A 20,242-nucleotide genomic window follows, 5' to 3' on the forward strand; every position below is an offset into this window, starting at 1 on the left:
TATTTAAGTGGCAGCAAAAGCTGCCAACCGTATCTTACGTAGTCAAAAATGGAGCAGTTACGTCCTTTTTGCTATGCCATTCGTAAGTGAGCAACAATGTCTGGCTTTATGGCCCATAGTGTAATGCCCCAGTTCTTTGCCTTTCCAAAAATGGTCGATACCGGGGTTTCTGCTATTTATTCTTGTCTGCAGAGCATTGCATACCAACACACTACCAGGCGTGTAATGTATTCCGCCATTGCTGAAGCAGGGACGTTGAACGGAGTGGTGCGGACAAGCTGTCATCAGAGGCGCCATCCCTCAAGGGGCGCGCCGTCGCCTAAGGGAAGGTGGTGCCGTGGCTCTATTCGCCTCGAGACTCGCCGCTGCGCGAGGGTGGCGCTAGTGTAGTAAGAGGGATAGCGAACCCGGCGCGCATGAGACATTCAGGCTTGTATACGGTTTGAGTGCGGCGCGCAAGATAGGAACATTAGTTTTTTTAGGGTGGTTAAGGAGGTTTAAGTGGGAATTTACAGGATTTTGATCATTATTTTAAAAGTATTGATATTCGCGCTTTTGTAAGGCAGAATAGCTAATGTGCGTGAAGTTGGCATCGGATTCGGATTCGTATTCAGCGTCGAGTACCGAATCACTTGAAAACGTCATATCTGGTCAATTCGGGGACGGGGAGCACGAATATGACATTAATTTTGCCCTAGCAGGTATCCCTTATCCCTTAATCGTCCCTTAAACGACGGGGCGCGCCAAAAGTGCCTCAGGGGTTCTTCCGATCGCGAAAAGAATGGTCCCAGGCGATTCCCCGGGTCGATATCTAGCCGCACCACCACTAACTTCACACGTGCCTCATATCCCTTATCCCTTAATCGTCCCTTAAATGACGGGGCGCGCCAAAAGTGCCTCAGGGGTTCTTCCGATCGCGAAAATAATGGTCCCAGGCGATTCCCCGGGTCGATATCTAGCCGCACCACCACTAACTTCACACGTGCCTCATATCCCTTATCCCTTAATCGTCCCTTAAATGACGGGGCGCGCCAAAAGTGCCTCAAGGGTTCTTCCGATCGCGAAAAGAATGGTCCCAGGCGATTCCCCGGGTCGATATCTAGCCGCACCACCACTAACTTCACACGTGCCTCATATCCCTTATCCCTTAATCGTCCCTTAAGGGACGATTAAGGGCAATCGGGGCGCGCCAAAAGTGCCTCAGGGGTTCTTCCGATCGCGAAAAGAATGGTCCCAGGCGATTCCCCGGGTCGATATCTAGCCGCACCACCACTAACTTCACACGTGCCTCATATCCCTTATCCCTTAATCGTCCCTTAAATGACGGGGCGCGCCAAAAGTGCCTCAGGGGCTCTTCCGATCGCGAAAATAATGGTCCCAGGCGATTCCCCGGGTCGATATCTAGCCGCACCACCACTAACTTCACACGTGCCTCATATCCCTTATCCCTTAATCGTCCCTTAAATGACGGGGCGCGCCAAAAGTGCCTCAGGGGTTCTTCTGATCGCGAAAATAATGGTCCCAGGCGATTCCCCGGGTCGATATCTAGCCGCACCACCACTAACTTCACACGTGCCTCATATCCCTTATCCCTTAATCGTCCCTTAAGGGACGATTAAGGGCAATCGGGGCGCGCCAAAAGTGCCTCAGGGGTTCTTCCGATCGCGAAAAGAATGGTCCCAGGCGATTCCCCGGGTCGATATCTAGCCGCACCACCACTAACTTCACACGTGCCTCATATCCCTTATCCCTTAATCGTCCCTTAAATGACGGGGCGCGCCAAAAGTGCCTCAGGGGCTCTTCCGATCGCGAAAATAATGGTCCCAGGCGATTCCCCGGGTCGATATCTAGCCGCACCACCACTAACTTCACACGTGCCTCATATCCCTTATCCCTTAATCGTCCCTTAAATGACGGGGCGCGCCAAAAGTGCCTCAGGGGTTCTTCTGATCGCGAAAATAATGGTCCCAGGCGATTCCCCGGGTCGATATCTAGCCGCACCACCACTAACTTCACACGTGCCTCATATCCCTTATCCCTTAATCGTCCCTTAAATGACGGGGCGCGCCAAAAGTGCCTCAGGGGTTCTTCCGATCGCGAAAAGAATGGTCCCAGGCGATTCCCCGGGTCGATATCTAGCCGCACCACCACTAACTTCACACGTGCCTCATATCCCTTATCCCTTAATCGTCCCTTAAATGACGGGGCGCGCCAAAAGTGCCTCAAGGGTTCTTCCGATCGCGAAAAGAATGGTCCCAGGCGATTCCCCGGGTCGATATCTAGCCGCACCACCACTAACTTCACACGTGCCTCATATCCCTTATCCCTTAATCGTCCCTTAAGGGACGATTAAGGGCAATCGGGGCGCGCCAAAAGTGCCTCAGGGGTTCTTCCGATCGCGAAAAGAATGGTCCCAGGCGATTCCCCGGGTCGATATCTAGCCGCACCACCACTAACTTCACACGTGCCTCATATCCCTTATCCCTTAATCGTCCCTTAAATGACGGGGCGCGCCAAAAGTGCCTCAGGGGCTCTTCCGATCGCGAAAATAATGGTCCCAGGCGATTCCCCGGGTCGATATCTAGCCGCACCACCACTAACTTCACACGTGCCTCATATCCCTTATCCCTTAATCGTCCCTTAAATGACGGGGCGCGCCAAAAGTGCCTCAGGGGTTCTTCTGATCGCGAAAATAATGGTCCCAGGCGATTCCCCGGGTCGATATCTAGCCGCACCACCACTAACTTCACACGTGCCTCATATCCCTTATCCCTTAATCGTCCCTTAAATGACGGGGCGCGCCAAAAGTGCCTCAGGGGTTCTTCCGATCGCGAAAAGAATGGTCCCAGGCGATTCCCCGGGTCGATATCTAGCCGCACCACCACTAACTTCACACGTGCCTCATATCCCTTATCCCTTAATCGTCCCTTAAATGACGGGGCGCGCCAAAAGTGCCTCAAGGGTTCTTCCGATCGCGAAAAGAATGGTCCCAGGCGATTCCCCGGGTCGATATCTAGCCGCACCACCACTAACTTCACACGTGCCTCATATCCCTTATCCCTTAATCGTCCCTTAAGGGACGATTAAGGGCAATCGGGGCGCGCCAAAAGTGCCTCAGGGGTTCTTCCGATCGCGAAAAGAATGGTCCCAGGCGATTCCCCGGGTCGATATCTAGCCGCACCACCACTAACTTCACACGTGCCTCATATCCCTTATCCCTTAATCGTCCCTTAAATGACGGGGCGCGCCAAAAGTGCCTCAGGGGCTCTTCCGATCGCGAAAATAATGGTCCCAGGCGATTCCCCGGGTCGATATCTAGCCGCACCACCACTAACTTCACACGTGCCTCATATCCCTTATCCCTTAATCGTCCCTTAAATGACGGGGCGCGCCAAAAGTGCCTCAGGGGTTCTTCTGATCGCGAAAATAATGGTCCCAGGCGATTCCCCGGGTCGATATCTAGCCGCACCACCACTAACTTCACACGTGCCTCATATCCCTTATCCCTTAATCGTCCCTTAACCCGCGCCCCGTAGGGCTACCGGCGGACCCTACCACCCGTAGGGGGGGGGGGGCCGTTTCGGCCCCCCCTAAGATCTCGGAAAGTTACCGGCCGATTTTCAAAATTCAAACGGCGTTTGATAGCCCTACCCGGGAACTACCTTGTGACCAAATTTCATTGACCTAGGTCAAACCGATGACGTCACAGGTCAGGTCAAAGGTCAGATTTTCACCGTTCACAGGCAATTCAAGAAATGTGCTGTGAAATCGAGTAAATTGGTAATTTATTGAAAACCATCGATGGTATATTGTTCGTCAAACACATACTTTGCTATCTGAGGTCACTGATACCAGGTCAGGTCACAGCGAGGTCAGGTCACCGGGAGTCACAATATGAATGTGTCGTGTGATACATGTTTTATGGTCATTTTACATGACAAATGCGATTATGTGGGTTAGGCAGCCTTTGGGGCCAGCCTAGGTCACGTTTTGGTGAAGGTCAGGTCAAGGTCAGGTCAAATTAGGTCAAATTTCAAAGTTGATATTTTTGCATAAAATGGGTATCCATTCGATGCAGCTCGTCACGGGGAGTCTAATGGTGGTCTTTGTTTTGCTCTACGAGTTCTAGAATTGCCAAAAATTGAGTTTGAAAATTTGACGTCATCATTTTTGAACAGTTTTTTCGCTATAACTTGGCCAAAAAACGAGGTATCGATCTGAAATTTGGTATGTAGATAGAAGACGGTAGGTACTATCACATATATTCCGGTTTTTTCGAAACTCAAAAAACTTTTTGGAATTTTTGGCTAATATATCCAAAAAAATGTTTTTTTGATTTTTGGGGATCAAAACTCAAAAATTTCAAAAATCCGAGATAGCAGTTTTGTAGCCCTGTCAATTCTACACCTTTTATGTCTTGGTCATTTTTCTGTATCTTCAAAGCTGCAGGCCTGACAGGTCTTCTCGCGAAGGTCTTTTTTCGGTCGAAAATGACAGAACATGACGTCACTCTGACGTCATTTGTGGCCAACCTATCACAGCCTCTGGAAAAATTTTTGGTCACAATGTGTAAAATTGATGCCCGGAGGGGTCCTGAAAGTTTGGTGGCGATATCTCCAGCCGTTTAGGAGATATCGACCGAAAAGGACAGGGGGGGGCCGTTTCGGCCCCCCCCTACGGGGCGCGGGTTAAATGACGGGGCGCGCCAAAAGTGCCTCAGGGGTTCTTCCGATCGCGAAAAGAATGGTCCCAGGCGATTCCCCGGGTCGATATCTAGCCGCACCACCACTAACTTCACACGTGCCTCATATCCCTTATCCCTTAATCGTCCCTTAAATGACGGGGCGCGCCAAAAGTGCCTCAAGGGTTCTTCCGATCGCGAAAAGAATGGTCCCAGGCGATTCCCCGGGTCGATATCTAGCCGCACCACCACTAACTTCACACGTGCCTCATATCCCTTATCCCTTAATCGTCCCTTAAGGGACGATTAAGGGCAATCGGGGCGCGCCAAAAGTGCCTCAGGGGTTCTTCCGATCGCGAAAAGAATGGTCCCAGGCGATTCCCCGGGTCGATATCTAGCCGCACCACCACTAACTTCACACGTGCCTCATATCCCTTATCCCTTAATCGTCCCTTAAATGACGGGGCGCGCCAAAAGTGCCTCAGGGGCTCTTCCGATCGCGAAAATAATGGTCCCAGGCGATTCCCCGGGTCGATATCTAGCCGCACCACCACTAACTTCACACGTGCCTCATATCCCTTATCCCTTAATCGTCCCTTAAATGACAGGGCGCGCCAAAAGTGCCTCAGGGGCTCTTCCGATCGCGAAAATAATGGTCCCAGGCGATTCCCCGGGTCGATATCTTGCCGCACCACCACTAACTTCACACGTGCCTCATATCCCTTATCCCTTAATCGTCCCTTAAATGACGGGGCGCGCCAAAAGTGCCTCAGGGGTTCTTCCGATCGCGAAAATAATGGTCCCAGGCGATTCCCCGGGTCGATATCTAGCCGCACCACCACTAACTTCACACGTGCCTCATATCCCTTATCCCTTAATCGTCCCTTAAATGACGGGGCGCGCCAAAAGTGCCTCAGGGGCTCTTCCGATCGCGAAAATAATGGTCCCAGGCGATTCCCCGGGTCGATATCTAGCCGCACCACCACTAACTTCACACGTGCCTCATATCCCTTATCCCTTAATCGTCCCTTAAATGACGGGGCGCGCCAAAAGTGCCTCAGGGGTTCTTCCGATCGCGAAAAGAATGGTCCCAGGCGATTCCCCGGGTCGATATCTAGCCGCACCACCACTAACTTCACACGTGCCTCATATCCCTTATCCCTTAATCGTCCCTTAAATGACGGGGCGCGCCAAAAGTGCCTCAGGGGCTCTTCCGATCGCGAAAATAATGGTCCCAGGCGATTCCCCGGGTCGATATCTAGCCGCACCACCACTAACTTCACACGTGCCTCATATCCCTTATCCCTTAATCGTCCCTTAAATGACGGGGCGCGCCAAAAGTGCCTCAGGGGCTCTTCCGATCGCGAAAATAATGGTCCCAGGCGATTCCCCGGGTCGATATCTTGCCGCACCACCACTAACTTCACACGTGCCTCATATCCCTTATCCCTTAATCGTCCCTTAAATGACGGGGCGCGCCAAAAGTGCCTCAGGGGTTCTTCCGATCGCGAAAATAATGGTCCCAGGCGATTCCCCGGGTCGATATCTAGCCGCACCACCACTAACTTCACACGTGCCTCATATCCCTTATCCCTTAATCGTCCCTTAAATGACGGGGCGCGCCAAAAGTGCCTCAGGGGCTCTTCCGATCGCGAAAATAATGGTCCCAGGCGATTCCCCGGGTCGATATCTAGCCGCACCACCACTAACTTCACACGTGCCTCATATCCCTTATCCCTTAATCGTCCCTTAAATGACGGGGCGCGCCAAAAGTGCCTCAGGGGTTCTTCCGATCGCGAAAATAATGGTCCCAGGCAATTCCCCGGGTCGATATCTAGCCGCACCACCACTAACTTCACACGTGCCTCACATCCCTCATCCCTTAATCGTCCCTTAAACGACGGGGCGCGCCAAAAGTGCCTCAGGGGTTCTTCCGATCGCGAAAAGAATGGTCCCAGGCGATTCCCCGGGTCGATATCTTAGTTAGTGGTGGTGCGGCTAGATATCGACCCGGGGAATTGCCTGGGACCATTATTTTCGCGATCGGAAGAACCCCTGAGGCACTTTTGGCGCGCCCCGTCATTTAAGGGACGATTAAGGGATAAGGGATATGAGGCACGTGTGAAGTTAGTGGTGGTGCGGCTAGATATCGACCCGGGGAATCGCCTGGGACCATTATTTTCGCGATCGGAAGAGCCCCTGAGGCACTTTTGGCGCGCCCCGTCATTTAAGGGACGATTAAGGGATAAGGGATATGAGGCACGTGTGAAGTTAGTGGTGGTGCGGCTAGATATCGACCCGGGGAATCGCCTGGGACCATTATTTTCGCGATCGGAAGAACCCCTGAGGCACTTTTGGCGCGCCCCGTCATTTAAGGGACGATTAAGGGATAAGGGATATGAGGCACGTGTGAAGTTAGTGGTGGTGCGGCAAGATATCGACCCGGGGAATCGCCTGGGACCATTATTTTCGCGATCGGAAGAGCCCCTGAGGCACTTTTGGCGCGCCCCGTCATTTAAGGGACGATTAAGGGATAAGGGATATGAGGCACGTGTGAAGTTAGTGGTGGTGCGGCTAGATATCGACCCGGGGAATCGCCTGGGACCATTATTTTCGCGATCGGAAGAGCCCCTGAGGCACTTTTGGCGCGCCCCGTCATTTAAGGGACGATTAAGGGATAAGGGATATGAGGCACGTGTGAAGTTAGTGGTGGTGCGGCTAGATATCGACCCGGGGAATCGCCTGGGACCATTCTTTTCGCGATCGGAAGAACCCCTGAGGCACTTTTGGCGCGCCCCGTCGTTTAAGGGACGATTAAGGGATGAGGGATGTGAGGCACGTGTGAAGTTAGTGGTGGTGCGGCTAGATATCGACCCGGGGAATTGCCTGGGACCATTATTTTCGCGATCGGAAGAACCCCTGAGGCACTTTTGGCGCGCCCCGTCATTTAAGGGACGATTAAGGGATAAGGGATATGAGGCACGTGTGAAGTTAGTGGTGGTGCGGCTAGATATCGACCCGGGGAATCGCCTGGGACCATTCTTTTCGCGATCGGAAGAGCCCCTGAGGCACTTTTGGCGCGCCCCGTCATTTAAGGGACGATTAAGGGATAAGGGATATGAGGCACGTGTGAAGTTAGTGGTGGTGCGGCTAGATATCGACCCGGGGAATCGCCTGGGACCATTCTTTTCGCGATCGGAAGAACCCCTGAGGCACTTTTGGCGCGCCCCGTCATTTAAGGGACGATTAAGGGATAAGGGATATGAGGCACGTGTGAAGTTAGTGGTGGTGCGGCAAGATATCGACCCGGGGAATCGCCTGGGACCATTATTTTCGCGATCGGAAGAGCCCCTGAGGCACTTTTGGCGCGCCCCGTCATTTAAGGGACGATTAAGGGATAAGGGATATGAGGCACGTGTGAAGTTAGTGGTGGTGCGGCTAGATATCGACCCGGGGAATCGCCTGGGACCATTATTTTCGCGATCGGAAGAACCCCTGAGGCACTTTTGGCGCGCCCCGTCATTTAAGGGACGATTAAGGGATAAGGGATATGAGGCACGTGTGAAGTTAGTGGTGGTGCGGCTAGATATCGACCCGGGGAATCGCCTGGGACCATTATTTTCGCGATCAGAAGAACCCCTGAGGCACTTTTGGCGCGCCCCGTCATTTAAGGGACGATTAAGGGATAAGGGATATGAGGCACGTGTGAAGTTAGTGGTGGTGCGGCTAGATATCGACCCGGGGAATCGCCTGGGACCATTATTTTCGCGATCGGAAGAGCCCCTGAGGCACTTTTGGCGCGCCCCGTCATTTAAGGGACGATTAAGGGATAAGGGATATGAGGCACGTGTGAAGTTAGTGGTGGTGCGGCTAGATATCGACCCGGGGAATCGCCTGGGACCATTCTTTTCGCGATCGGAAGAGCCCCTGAGGCACTTTTGGCGCGCCCCGTCATTTAAGGGACGATTAAGGGATAAGGGATATGAGGCACGTGTGAAGTTAGTGGTGGTGCGGCTAGATATCGACCCGGGGAATCGCCTGGGACCATTCTTTTCGCGATCGGAAGAACCCCTGAGGCACTTTTGGCGCGCCCCGTCATTTAAGGGACGATTAAGGGATAAGGGATATGAGGCACGTGTGAAGTTAGTGGTGGTGCGGCAAGATATCGACCCGGGGAATCGCCTGGGACCATTATTTTCGCGATCGGAAGAGCCCCTGAGGCACTTTTGGCGCGCCCCGTCATTTAAGGGACGATTAAGGGATAAGGGATATGAGGCACGTGTGAAGTTAGTGGTGGTGCGGCTAGATATCGACCCGGGGAATCGCCTGGGACCATTATTTTCGCGATCGGAAGAACCCCTGAGGCACTTTTGGCGCGCCCCGTCATTTAAGGGACGATTAAGGGATAAGGGATATGAGGCACGTGTGAAGTTAGTGGTGGTGCGGCTAGATATCGACCCGGGGAATCGCCTGGGACCATTATTTTCGCGATCAGAAGAACCCCTGAGGCACTTTTGGCGCGCCCCGTCATTTAAGGGACGATTAAGGGATAAGGGATATGAGGCACGTGTGAAGTTAGTGGTGGTGCGGCTAGATATCGACCCGGGGAATCGCCTGGGACCATTATTTTCGCGATCGGAAGAGCCCCTGAGGCACTTTTGGCGCGCCCCGTCATTTAAGGGACGATTAAGGGATAAGGGATATGAGGCACGTGTGAAGTTAGTGGTGGTGCGGCTAGATATCGACCCGGGGAATCGCCTGGGACCATTCTTTTCGCGATCGGAAGAACCCCTGAGGCACTTTTGGCGCGCCCCGATTGCCCTTAATCGTCCCTTAAGGGACGATTAAGGGATAAGGGATATGAGGCACGTGTGAAGTTAGTGGTGGTGCGGCTAGATATCGACCCGGGGAATCGCCTGGGACCATTCTTTTCGCGATCGGAAGAACCCTTGAGGCACTTTTGGCGCGCCCCGTCATTTAAGGGACGATTAAGGGATAAGGGATATGAGGCACGTGTGAAGTTAGTGGTGGTGCGGCTAGATATCGACCCGGGGAATCGCCTGGGACCATTCTTTTCGCGATCGGAAGAACCCCTGAGGCACTTTTGGCGCGCCCCGTCATTTAAGGGACGATTAAGGGATAAGGGATATGAGGCACGTGTGAAGTTAGTGGTGGTGCGGCTAGATATCGACCCGGGGAATCGCCTGGGACCATTATTTTCGCGATCAGAAGAACCCCTGAGGCACTTTTGGCGCGCCCCGTCATTTAAGGGACGATTAAGGGATAAGGGATATGAGGCACGTGTGAAGTTAGTGGTGGTGCGGCTAGATATCGACCCGGGGAATCGCCTGGGACCATTCTTTTCGCGATCGGAAGAACCCCTGAGGCACTTTTGGCGCGCCCCGTCGTTTAAGGGACGATTAAGGGATAAGGGATACCTGCTAGGGCAAAATTAATGTCATATTCGTGCTCCCCGTCCCCGAATTGACCAGATATGACGTTTTCAAGTGATTCGGTACTCGACGCTGAATACGAATCCGAATCCGACGCCAACTTCACGCACATGAATAGCTACCGCTCACATCAACACACAGCGAGGACAAGAAGCAATCAAGAGTCAAGGTTTTTTTATTCTAGAAGACGGCGAGGTCTATGTTGTAGCCCACATCTTTTTTAGATTACATGTTCTTTTGCATCAGTCTGGTTTCACTTGGGCCAATCTTGTCGGTCTGCTTGATGTTTCTCAATTCTCATATCTTGGTTTATATAGATTGGAATTTGGATGTTTCTGCGTTCTTGATGTGGTGGCTTAATGAATTCCGTTTATTTAGGGTCTATTCGTGAGAAAAAAACATTCCCTCGTCAACGTCTAGTGGTGGGGCTTGTACAATTTGAGTTAATCTCACTATGTTCGGTTTTGTACGGTTGGTTGAGGTCACACTCATGGAGCTGATGGAGGATTTTGTGAGTCTCGTCTCCCCGTTGTCTTCTCTCTTCTAGGGTGGTAAGCTTAAGCCGACTCTGCCGTTCTGGATACTTTAACTCTTGCATTTCCACAATTCTTCTGGTAGCTGCTCTGTGAACTGCTTCAATCTTCTTGATATTAGATTTCTTATTAGAGGACCGTCCATACTTGGCAAAATTCAACATGAATTGTAAGGGAGAACAAATGTTTTGTATGCTAGGCTAAACAATGCCGGACTCAGCTTTTCAAATGTTCTCCTTACCAGTTACCATGCCCCAGCTGGCATGTGGTCGTTGAGTGCATAGCTTAACCCTCGTCCGTATTGGTGTTTTTCCAGCCGCGAACGTATTATAAGGGGGTCCGTTTGACCCCCCCCCCCCTTGCCGTTTCGCCCCTGATCGAACTAGAGCTTCGCGGAAAAAGAGCGTGTTGCCCGTGACGAGAGGAAGCCGATGATACCCTACTTTAAGGTCCTAGGTCATCGGTTGACTTTCCAGGTCAGGTCAATGACACAATAGTCGGGAAAATTGGGATCCGTTAGAACGTTGTAAGGGGTAGCCGCTATCAAGATTCCTTTGCTACTCAATGAGGCTGCAATGGGGTTTTTCGGGGTGCTGATCACGAATATCATATTAGTTTTGATTACAGATGATGCCTTCATGCATTTAGGCCAGGTCGGGTCAGGTCAGGTCAGGACAACCAGTAGAAGTCCTGCCGAGTATTTGTAGTAGGTGTCAACCGCCTCTGACATCTTCGTTACATGCTACGAAGACACCAAAACTATTTCGTAAATGTTCATATGGTTGCTAAATTCGAATTCAGCTCCAAAAACTAGCCTAGAAACATGCAAAACTTGAAAGTAAACCGAGGTCATCAAAGGTCAGTGACCTGACCTGACCTTCAGGTGACCTTGACACCCACCCTAATGCATGGGACCAACATCATATCACATGTCTGAACACTTGAAACCACGAAAAGACTGCTAACGCGCGGCTAATGCGAGCTGACATACGCCGAATCGCGATTCCGGCCAAACATGGTCTCGAAAAGTAGGTCACAGGTCAAAGGTCATTTGGGTCAGGGTCATGAAATTTTCAGGGTAGGTGTTAAATTGACTAAAGCGAGGGCACTGAAAGTTTTGTCGCGATCGACCGCTTTTTGCGCGAGTATTTCGCGGAAAACTGAGGGGGGGTCCGTTCGACCCCTCTCCCCTACGGGGGGAGGTCGAACGGACCCCTTAACACCCTAACGGGCGAAGGTTGATACGTGTGTTGAAATCCAGCGAGGAGTCAACAATAACACCTAGGTCTCTTTGTTCGTTGGTGTTCTCCAGCTTAGTACCACCAAGCGTGAAGATGGGCCTACTATCGGGCATCATTTGCTTGGCAGGTACCTATTCGAAGAGTCTGACACTTTGAGGCATTATAGACGATATCATATCTGCTATGTAAACTTCGTAATCAACCCCTTACAACCTTAAGTTCCCACACTCCTCCCCTCCACCGTACTCTCGCCGTGTAACTACGTGCGCGTCGCCGCTCGGCATCACTCTTCCTCCTATGCAAATTCCTGCCACCAGATGTCACCCACTTCGCTGTCTCGAGGCGAATAGATGAACGGGAAGAGGGGCGCCTGCTAGGCCTGTTGGGGCGCCTTTGAGGCCTAACTATGGGGTCGCCCCCGCCCCCCGCCCCGCTCCCGCCCCCCATGCAAAAGAGGGGCGCCTACGAAGGTCATGGCCATAATGGCGCATCTGCACGAAAGAGGGGCGCCTGCATGCCGAAGAGGGGCGTCTATGAGGCCCAATGGGGCGCCTCTACGAGAAAGAGGGACACCTGTAAGGTCTATAGGGGTGCATGTAATGTCCGTAGGGCACCTTTATGCGAAAGAGGGGCGCATTGCATATGAAAAAGAGGCGCATTGCACAAGAAAGAGGGGCGCCTCTGAGACCTATAGGGGCGCCTTTGATGACCAAATGGGCGCTTACATGGGAAAGAGGGGTGCCTATAAAGCTTAAAGGGACGTCCTCCATGTGAAAAAGGGGCGCCTGGGACTTGAGCGCCCTTCCGAGCTGTCCGAGGTCGCCGGAAAGTTTGTATATGGCCAGCTCCTGCTGCACTATCCTCCAAAATAATTCGATTGGATTTAGGCCAGGACTGTTCCCTAGCCAAGTGTCCTTCCCCAGATATCGGACAGATGGTCCTGGCACCGCCTAGTTCCGGAAGATCGATGAGATGGAGGTCCGTCCAGCATGAAAATGCTGTCCGACGTGCGGGACACCATGCGCCGTTGGAGCACGGGGTAGTGGTCTTTTAATGCCAAATGTACGCTTTTTCAGTATGTTTTCTAGGTAGTAGTCGGGATCGACTTCGTCTTTTGCTAGATCACGTCCAGCTGGTTCAGCTCAGGCCCTGCTAGGACATCGTGATCGTTCGACATACCAATGCGGCGAGAATTTTTCGCAGAAGTCTGTCGGAACTTGGGTCCATGCTCGTTTTGGGGGTCCGTGTGTTGAAACCATTGAAACGGAGACTCGTCGCCGAACTAGACCCGCTTCTACATACCTAACCCCGTTTCCATTCTTCTACCGGCCAGATTCTCCGTTTCGTGCAAATCTGAGGGCTCTGGGCTTGCTGATTTTCGTTATTTTGGCCGCACCAATAGTCAAGCGCCTTCAGTCCAAGGGCGTTCCTCCCTTATCAATGGACAACATTATCCGAGTGATCATTATGAATAACACTTCAGATTCTCCGCAGAATGGTCAGACTTCCCAGGTGCTTTCTTCATGACGATCTTGGGGACGGTTGAGACTCAGGAGGACCATGCTGATTGGGGCTTATGCGTGACGCTACTTGTCTCCCTAAACTTCTTCCACCAGCGCTTGTTGGTGAAAACGGGGGCTTTAGAAGTGTGAGGCAGCGTCCTTACATGTGTTGCCACTTGCCAGCTTGGAGCATGCCAACAGCGCAACTACAAACCTCTCAACTGTAAAGCTAAACCTTCATGCTTAGACGTTCAGTAAATGCGCCGTTCAATGGTTAAACAATTACCCATGCCAGTGACCCCCATTGGTAAAGTCAGCTTTTCAGATAATCTCCGCTTCAGAGACAGACTCAGGGACACAATTCGTTGAAAGGAACGCGATATTTAGGAGCACATTGGAAACACGCCAAGTTGCTTTAAATAAACGGTCGACGGAAGTCATCAAAACCTTCGTCGCATCCTATATAAGATTTTGTGTGGAGGGGAAGCGCGTGTGAGCTGAAATAATGAGAGAAAGAACATGATATCTCAGAACGAGCTGAACTGTTAGCTGAGGTCTGGATTTTGAGTTCATTTTTCTTGAGAATTGTTGGCTACGGTCGTTATTTGCAGGCTACGGTCGAATGAAAATCCGAACAATTACACATATTCAAGATCATATCTGGTACGTAAATAAAATAGTTCGTAAAAATTGTACATGCACCAACAGGAGACACTCTGTGGCAAAGGTTGTTGGTATCGAAAGATCATTTCCTCGCGGTTTTGATATGCTTGTGCTTTGAAATGTGACAAACCACTCCATTTTTGACTATGTAAGATACGCTTGGCAGCAAAAGCTGCCAGACCGGAAACGTACACTTCCGGTTTCGTGATCTGGCTAAAAATGCACATGTATTCTCCTAAAGGGTGCCTGACAAACATATGTTAAAATCGCAGTGAAAGTCGACAAAAAAAGTTTTCGGCTCTAATGGGTTAATCGACGCGGAAGCCACTGGGTATTTCGCTAAATGCCTCACTTGAGAGCTGAGACGGGAGAAACAAAGTGAAGACGCGTCAAATAAGGATAACTTATTCGTGCTTCGTTGGTTGCTTGGTAAGGTACAGTGAAACCAAACGAAAGAACGCTCGGTTGTGTTCGTCCAAAAAGGACGGTTTACAAAAAACAAACAATTAAGTTGTGTTAGATGTGTACCTGATTCCTTTGTTTGGTCTTTATTAATACTTTTCCTTTTTCCAATGATTAAAAAAATGTGCTAAAATTAGCGGGAGTCGTAAGCTCGGGACAAATCCCAAGGTTTGCTGTTGAATCCCAAGGTCCCAAGGTGGGGTTCAATATCCCAAGATCTTGGGACAAATCCCAAGCTTTGGTAACCCTGCGGCCGACTCTCTCGAACCCCGCGTCTGCGCGCCGGCGCCGCCAGTGGCGTCGCCAGGCCCCCGGGCAGGGGGGGGGGAGCAAGTGGCGTCGCCAGGCCCCCGGGCAGGGGGGAGCAGCTCGCGACACCACACATACCTACCATGTACATATGTACATATGTACATACCTACCTACGGGGAATCGACTGGCTGCATTTTTTCTCGATCAGCACTGTAGCTGGCAGCTGCTAAGGTAGGCAACAAAAGGACGACTGCAATGGCGAATAAATTAAGTTGACCCCTCGAGGTCAAAGAGAACACGCGGCTGAAACATTGTCTTACCTATAAAATTAGGCTTACATTTTCTAAAGTCGTCCCCGGATCCGTGTATTACTTCAGATATTGTAGGTTAATGTAGGTACTCATACCATCCCACTGCTTGTTTACGTTCGAAAACGCAGCTTCAACTTTACCCATTCTTCATAGCCCCAGCCCCAAGGCTGAGGCATCTCATGGCATACAAAGTACAAACCAGACCACATAATATAAACATCGGCGAGTATTTATAATAAAAACTTGCCAGTGGGTGCCGGTCGCTGCTCGCGACTTCGATCCCACTATCCAGGATCCAAATAATGTGGCTTATAAAGTAGTCATTAGAGTGCCAGCGATTCCCTACATCGTAAACTGGAGAACACTTTTATGAGATTGCGTATAGTCACCAAAATTGTAGGGAATGCGCATGGCGCATGCTTTTACCTTTTACACAATCAATTCGCTCCAGTCATTCGCAGGTGCTCGAAAAGGACCGAGTGCCATCTTTACCATTTCCCGCCCCTTTTGAGTTTTGACTCACCGATCTGTAGAGGCGATCTCACTGGATCGCCGTTCTCCGTGGGTTGGTCCTTAAGGCCGCTAGGCAGATGGAGCTGACGGCCGGTCGGTGGGAGCTGAGCTGACGGTCGGTGGAGCTGACGGCAGGTCGGTGGGAGCTGACTGCAGGTCGGTGTCCCGGTTCGCAGCGCGTCACCCCGCCTCTGTCTGGGAGCTGACAGGCCACGTTCAGGGAGATCCGTGAGGGGGATGAGGGAGCTGTCTGGCCCACTCAGCACCACTGGACACCACTGGCGGCTGACTGCGCAGTTCGGGCTCCGGTGAGGACGGACGGTGCACTTCAGTTCCTGACTGGACGCCGACCGATCACCGTTGCGTCTCCGGGGCGGCGCCCACTGCGTGTTTATGACCCAAGCTGTGACGGCCGAGTGCGGGCACACCCACCCGGCGGCCCTCTCTGATTGGACGCACTCGACTGACCTCACAGTGCCCAACTTCGTCACTAACGCCAACAGTATCAAACTGCGACGGCACGTGTCGTTAAACGTTCCCTCTGAACTGAGCCAGCGACTCAGCTATGCAGCAGTGGTCCTCCGGGCAGTAACTCATGGAGCCACACTTTTCAGTTTCATATACGTGTGCGTGGAGAAAACCACACCGCGAAGCTTGACATGACTAGTCATTCATCAATGGTACATCGTGTGTGAAAATTTTGACCAAATCACCGAATGTCAGGTCATCAGGTTCAATTACCCCTCGCACTGAGATAGGATGGGAGAGGGGGCGGATGAATCCCTTCGTCATATCGGTTTTGTGAATAGCCCGGCAGCCGATGGCAATGACACGTTCAGTACCTCCAATTAAATTAATGTTAATGTTACATGAAAAAATAAAGACCCTGACTTGAATGACCTCTAACCTGTGAACTGTTTCCCGTGACCGTGTCAGGCCAGAATCCCGATATTTAGTATGAGCGCGAGTTATTCGCGAGTTTCCCGTCCTGTTGTGGTTAAAAGGTTCCAACACATGAATTGTTGTTTGTCCCATGCGTTATGGTGGGTGTCAAGGTCACGTGAAGATAAAGTCAAGGTCACTGACTCATTTTGGCAAGACTACATGGCTCGTTTTTACGAGCTTTACATGTTTCATACGGTAGTTTTTGGAACTGATTCCCAATTTAGCAATTAGCACCCATTTGAACATTTGAAAAATACTTTAAGTGCCTAACTGCCTACCTACATAAAATGTTACGAAGTCGTCAGTGGTGGTTGAACCTGCTATGGATACACGGCAGAACGTCTACCTACTGGTTGACCTGACCTGACCTAACCCAACCTACCCCAAACGCATGAATGCGTACAGCGTCACCATTGATCCTAAAACTAACGTGGACTTTGTATTCAGGAACCCGAGAAAAAAGCCTCGCTTTACGAAGGTCATTGCATGGGTCTCGATTTTCCCGACTTTTTTCGTCATTGACCTGACCTGAAAGGTCAACCAATAACCTAAAACCTTATAAATGGGTATAACCGGCTTCCTCTCGTCGCGAACAGCACACTCGTCTTCTCACGAAGCTCTAGCTCGATCAGAGGTAAAATGGCTGAGGCTCCCGCCCCCGACCCCCACACCCCTCCCAAACGTTAGACGCTGTATATAAAAGGGGCAATGCGGGCGGGGTTTAGTGATCTAAGATGACCTGCAGGTGTAGGTATCATGTGGGCTACTGAATACTGAGTCATTTTCCGATTCAGGAACTCCATAGCTTTTAATTTGGCTTAATAAATAATTATAATTAATTATTTATAAATACCTTAATTTGGCTTTAATAATAAATCATTAGGTACACGATGTTTGAGAGCATTATAGTTAGAACGTTTTTTCGACTAAAAGAGAAACAGTAATTTTCTCCCATTGACTTCCTACATTGCAAAAAAGGTCGCTAAATGGCCTTACCTTAGGACACGGCAAAACAGAAATATCGAGTCAACCAACTGGTACCTGCAGGCTGAACTTACATACACAGTGTCCTGTACGTACTTAAGTAGGTACTTCATTTTCACGGACATGTGCTGCGTTTTTTTTTTTTTACCCTCATGTACTGCATGTAGCGGGACGTGATATACTTCGCCATGAGACTCAGCCCAGACGAGAATACCTACTAATAAACGCTCACGGTTTATCCATGCCAAATGAACAAATGCAAAGGAGGTCAGGTCAGCTGGAATAAACTAGTTAAAACCAGTATAGACGGGGAGCGCAAACCGGGAGGGTCAGGTTTTCGTCGGTCGGATCTGGCGCTGTCGAGATGAGATCTGCAGGTTTGTTCTGCTACGAGAAGCATGAAGACATAAACAGTATATTGGCATGGGCCGCTGTATGTATATTCTGTATGTATGATTGGACTCGGGCTCGGGCCCTGCAGTGTTTGTAAGGAGGGGCTGGCTCTCTGTCGCCCGGGAGTGGAGATCAAATGGCCTTTCACTAGCAATTCATGTTCGGGATGGAGGAAAATTGCGTGCACTTATCCGGGAAACAACATCGGATGGGGTAAAACGTTTTTTTTTCTCAGTAATTTGAGAAAATGACGTAAAATTAAAAATAGTTGCTATAACTTATAACTAGAGATAACAAGCACGTCTTGCTGTTCCTTTAAGCGTTCGCCATGAACCGGGCCGGCCCAATGGGCTATGGGCTGGGCTGGACTGCGGGCTGGTCTGAGCCCTTGAGAATGATCGATGGGCTGGGGAGGGCTGGCTCAAGGACTTTAACCCTCGCTGGACCTATTGGTTTTTTAAAGGACGCAGCGACTGATTTCCGATTTTAACCCGGCGGCCGCTGGGCCTCCGCGCCACCCGCCGGCCGCTGGGGGGTCATATAGTTGCCCCCCTTTACTTCTGCGACGATATCGTCGCAACGCGAAGAGATAGAGAAGCGAAACTTTGCACACATCTTCCTGAATACCTAGGCGAGGTTGTGTCCAACTTTGGTGTCGATCCCATTTGAAATGACGTCACAGTGACGTCATAAGTGAAATTATAGATTTGCGACTCTCATATTCCTCACGATACATCAGATATATGGGACCGAATATAAAGGGCCGATTATTGGTCAGAAACTAGATCGAAGTGTAGTTAGATATTTTAGGATGACAGCAGGTGCTGTCTAGTTCATTTACAGTCGAGTTTCGTGCTCAGCGTCATCAGAAACGGCCCATATCGGAAAACGACAAAACGTTATGACGTCACTGTGACGTCATCTTAGGTGCTACAGCCACAAAACTTTCCTCAAACATAGCCTAGGTATTCATTTGAAGCTATGCCAAGTTTCACGTTCGTAGCTCATCAGGTTTCGGAGATATTTCACAAAACGTAAAGGGGGGGGGCAACTTTATGCCCCCCCCCCCTCAGCGGCTCGTGGGTTAAGGTTTCATGTCAACCGGTGACCTATGTTATCAGCTGAAGTGACCTGAGGCACGGTTTTTTTTTTTTTTTTTGGAAATAACTTTGCAAAAAAATGACCGCAGAGCCGCAATTTTGGCGCCATCGTGTCCGCCTTGCTCAGGCGCGTCGAATGATTTTTTTTTGGGGGGGGGGGGTGAGTTCAAGTCCAGATGTTGAACTTGGGTCAAGGTCAGGTCAGAGCCCTCCAAGTCACGAAATTAGTCGAATGGAATCATATCGCATATCATTCGATTCGGCAGGCCTTCCCGAGTCCATTGGTGGCTTTTCTGCCTCGCTAGCTCAATTTGTTCGGGAGTTATTGACGAAAAACTGATGACTCTAGTGATGTCGTAAATGACTTCACGCAAGGTCAAAAATGCAAAGTGAAGCATTCGACCTTGCAAGAAGTGCACAAAACCACGATTGTGTGTGCCGTGCCCAGTGGCGGATCCAAGAGGGGGGGGGGGCATTAGGGGCATATGCACCCCCGGACAGGAGCCTGGGGGCATTCAGTACAAGTACCTATGCCCCCCCCATTCAAACTTACACTTCTTACGCCTATAGTTCGAGGAAATAAATAAAAATGGATTGATAAGCCTTCCTTATAACGACTTTTGTGATCAGAGTCGTTTCAGTAAACTCAATTTAGTTATCATTGCCTTTATTTTGTCTAAAAATATGTTGCTTCTTAGTTCTTACCACAGGGGAGCAATGCCGCTCAGGGGTGTAATCTTTACCTATATCTCTTTGTGGGGGCAGATGCACCCACAAGAAATATGCCCCGCAGCCACAATGATGAAAATGCACCCACAAGTCTTATGTTACAAGCGCCCTTTCCGAGAGCACGGCGCCCTTCGCATGCTCTATCGGCGTCCTCCTGACCGCCTCGCGTTCCTGGATAATATAGCGTTTTTAATCACTCGGCGCCCTGGGAGAATGGCGCCCTTTTGACAGCACTGCGCCCTTCTCATGGTCTAACGGCGCCCTGCTGACCATCTCGCGCCCTTTGTCTCTGTCCACCGTGCATCCCTCGACTGTTCGGCGCCCTTCTGGCCTCTCAGCGCCCCTGGACCACATAGCGTTTTCAATCACTCGGCGCCTTTCTACATGAGAATGGCGTATGAGAGAATGGCGCCCCTTTTCATGGTCTCACGGCGCCCTCGTAACCGTCTGGCGCCCCTATGTCCCCGCCAACTTAGCACT

General features: G+C 50.8%; 1 protein-coding gene across 1 annotated transcript in view; it reads right to left on the reverse strand.

Moving 5' to 3' along the window:
* LOC122384658 (alanine--glyoxylate aminotransferase 2, mitochondrial-like) overlaps positions 1–16,026 on the reverse strand; it is an 82,263-nt gene extending 66,237 nt beyond the window's left edge. The window contains exon 1 of the mRNA XM_043372264.1: positions 15,622–16,026. The gene's annotated coding sequence lies outside the window, so the exon portion shown is untranslated. The remainder of the gene's footprint in view (positions 1–15,621) is intronic.
* Positions 16,027–20,242: the final 4,216 nt, after the last annotated feature.

Source organism: Amphibalanus amphitrite, unplaced genomic scaffold (genome assembly GCF_019059575.1).
Source record: "Amphibalanus amphitrite isolate SeventyFive unplaced genomic scaffold, NRLGWU_Aamphi_draft 000195F_arrow, whole genome shotgun sequence".
Taxonomy (NCBI): Eukaryota; Metazoa; Arthropoda; class Thecostraca; order Balanomorpha; family Balanidae; genus Amphibalanus; species Amphibalanus amphitrite.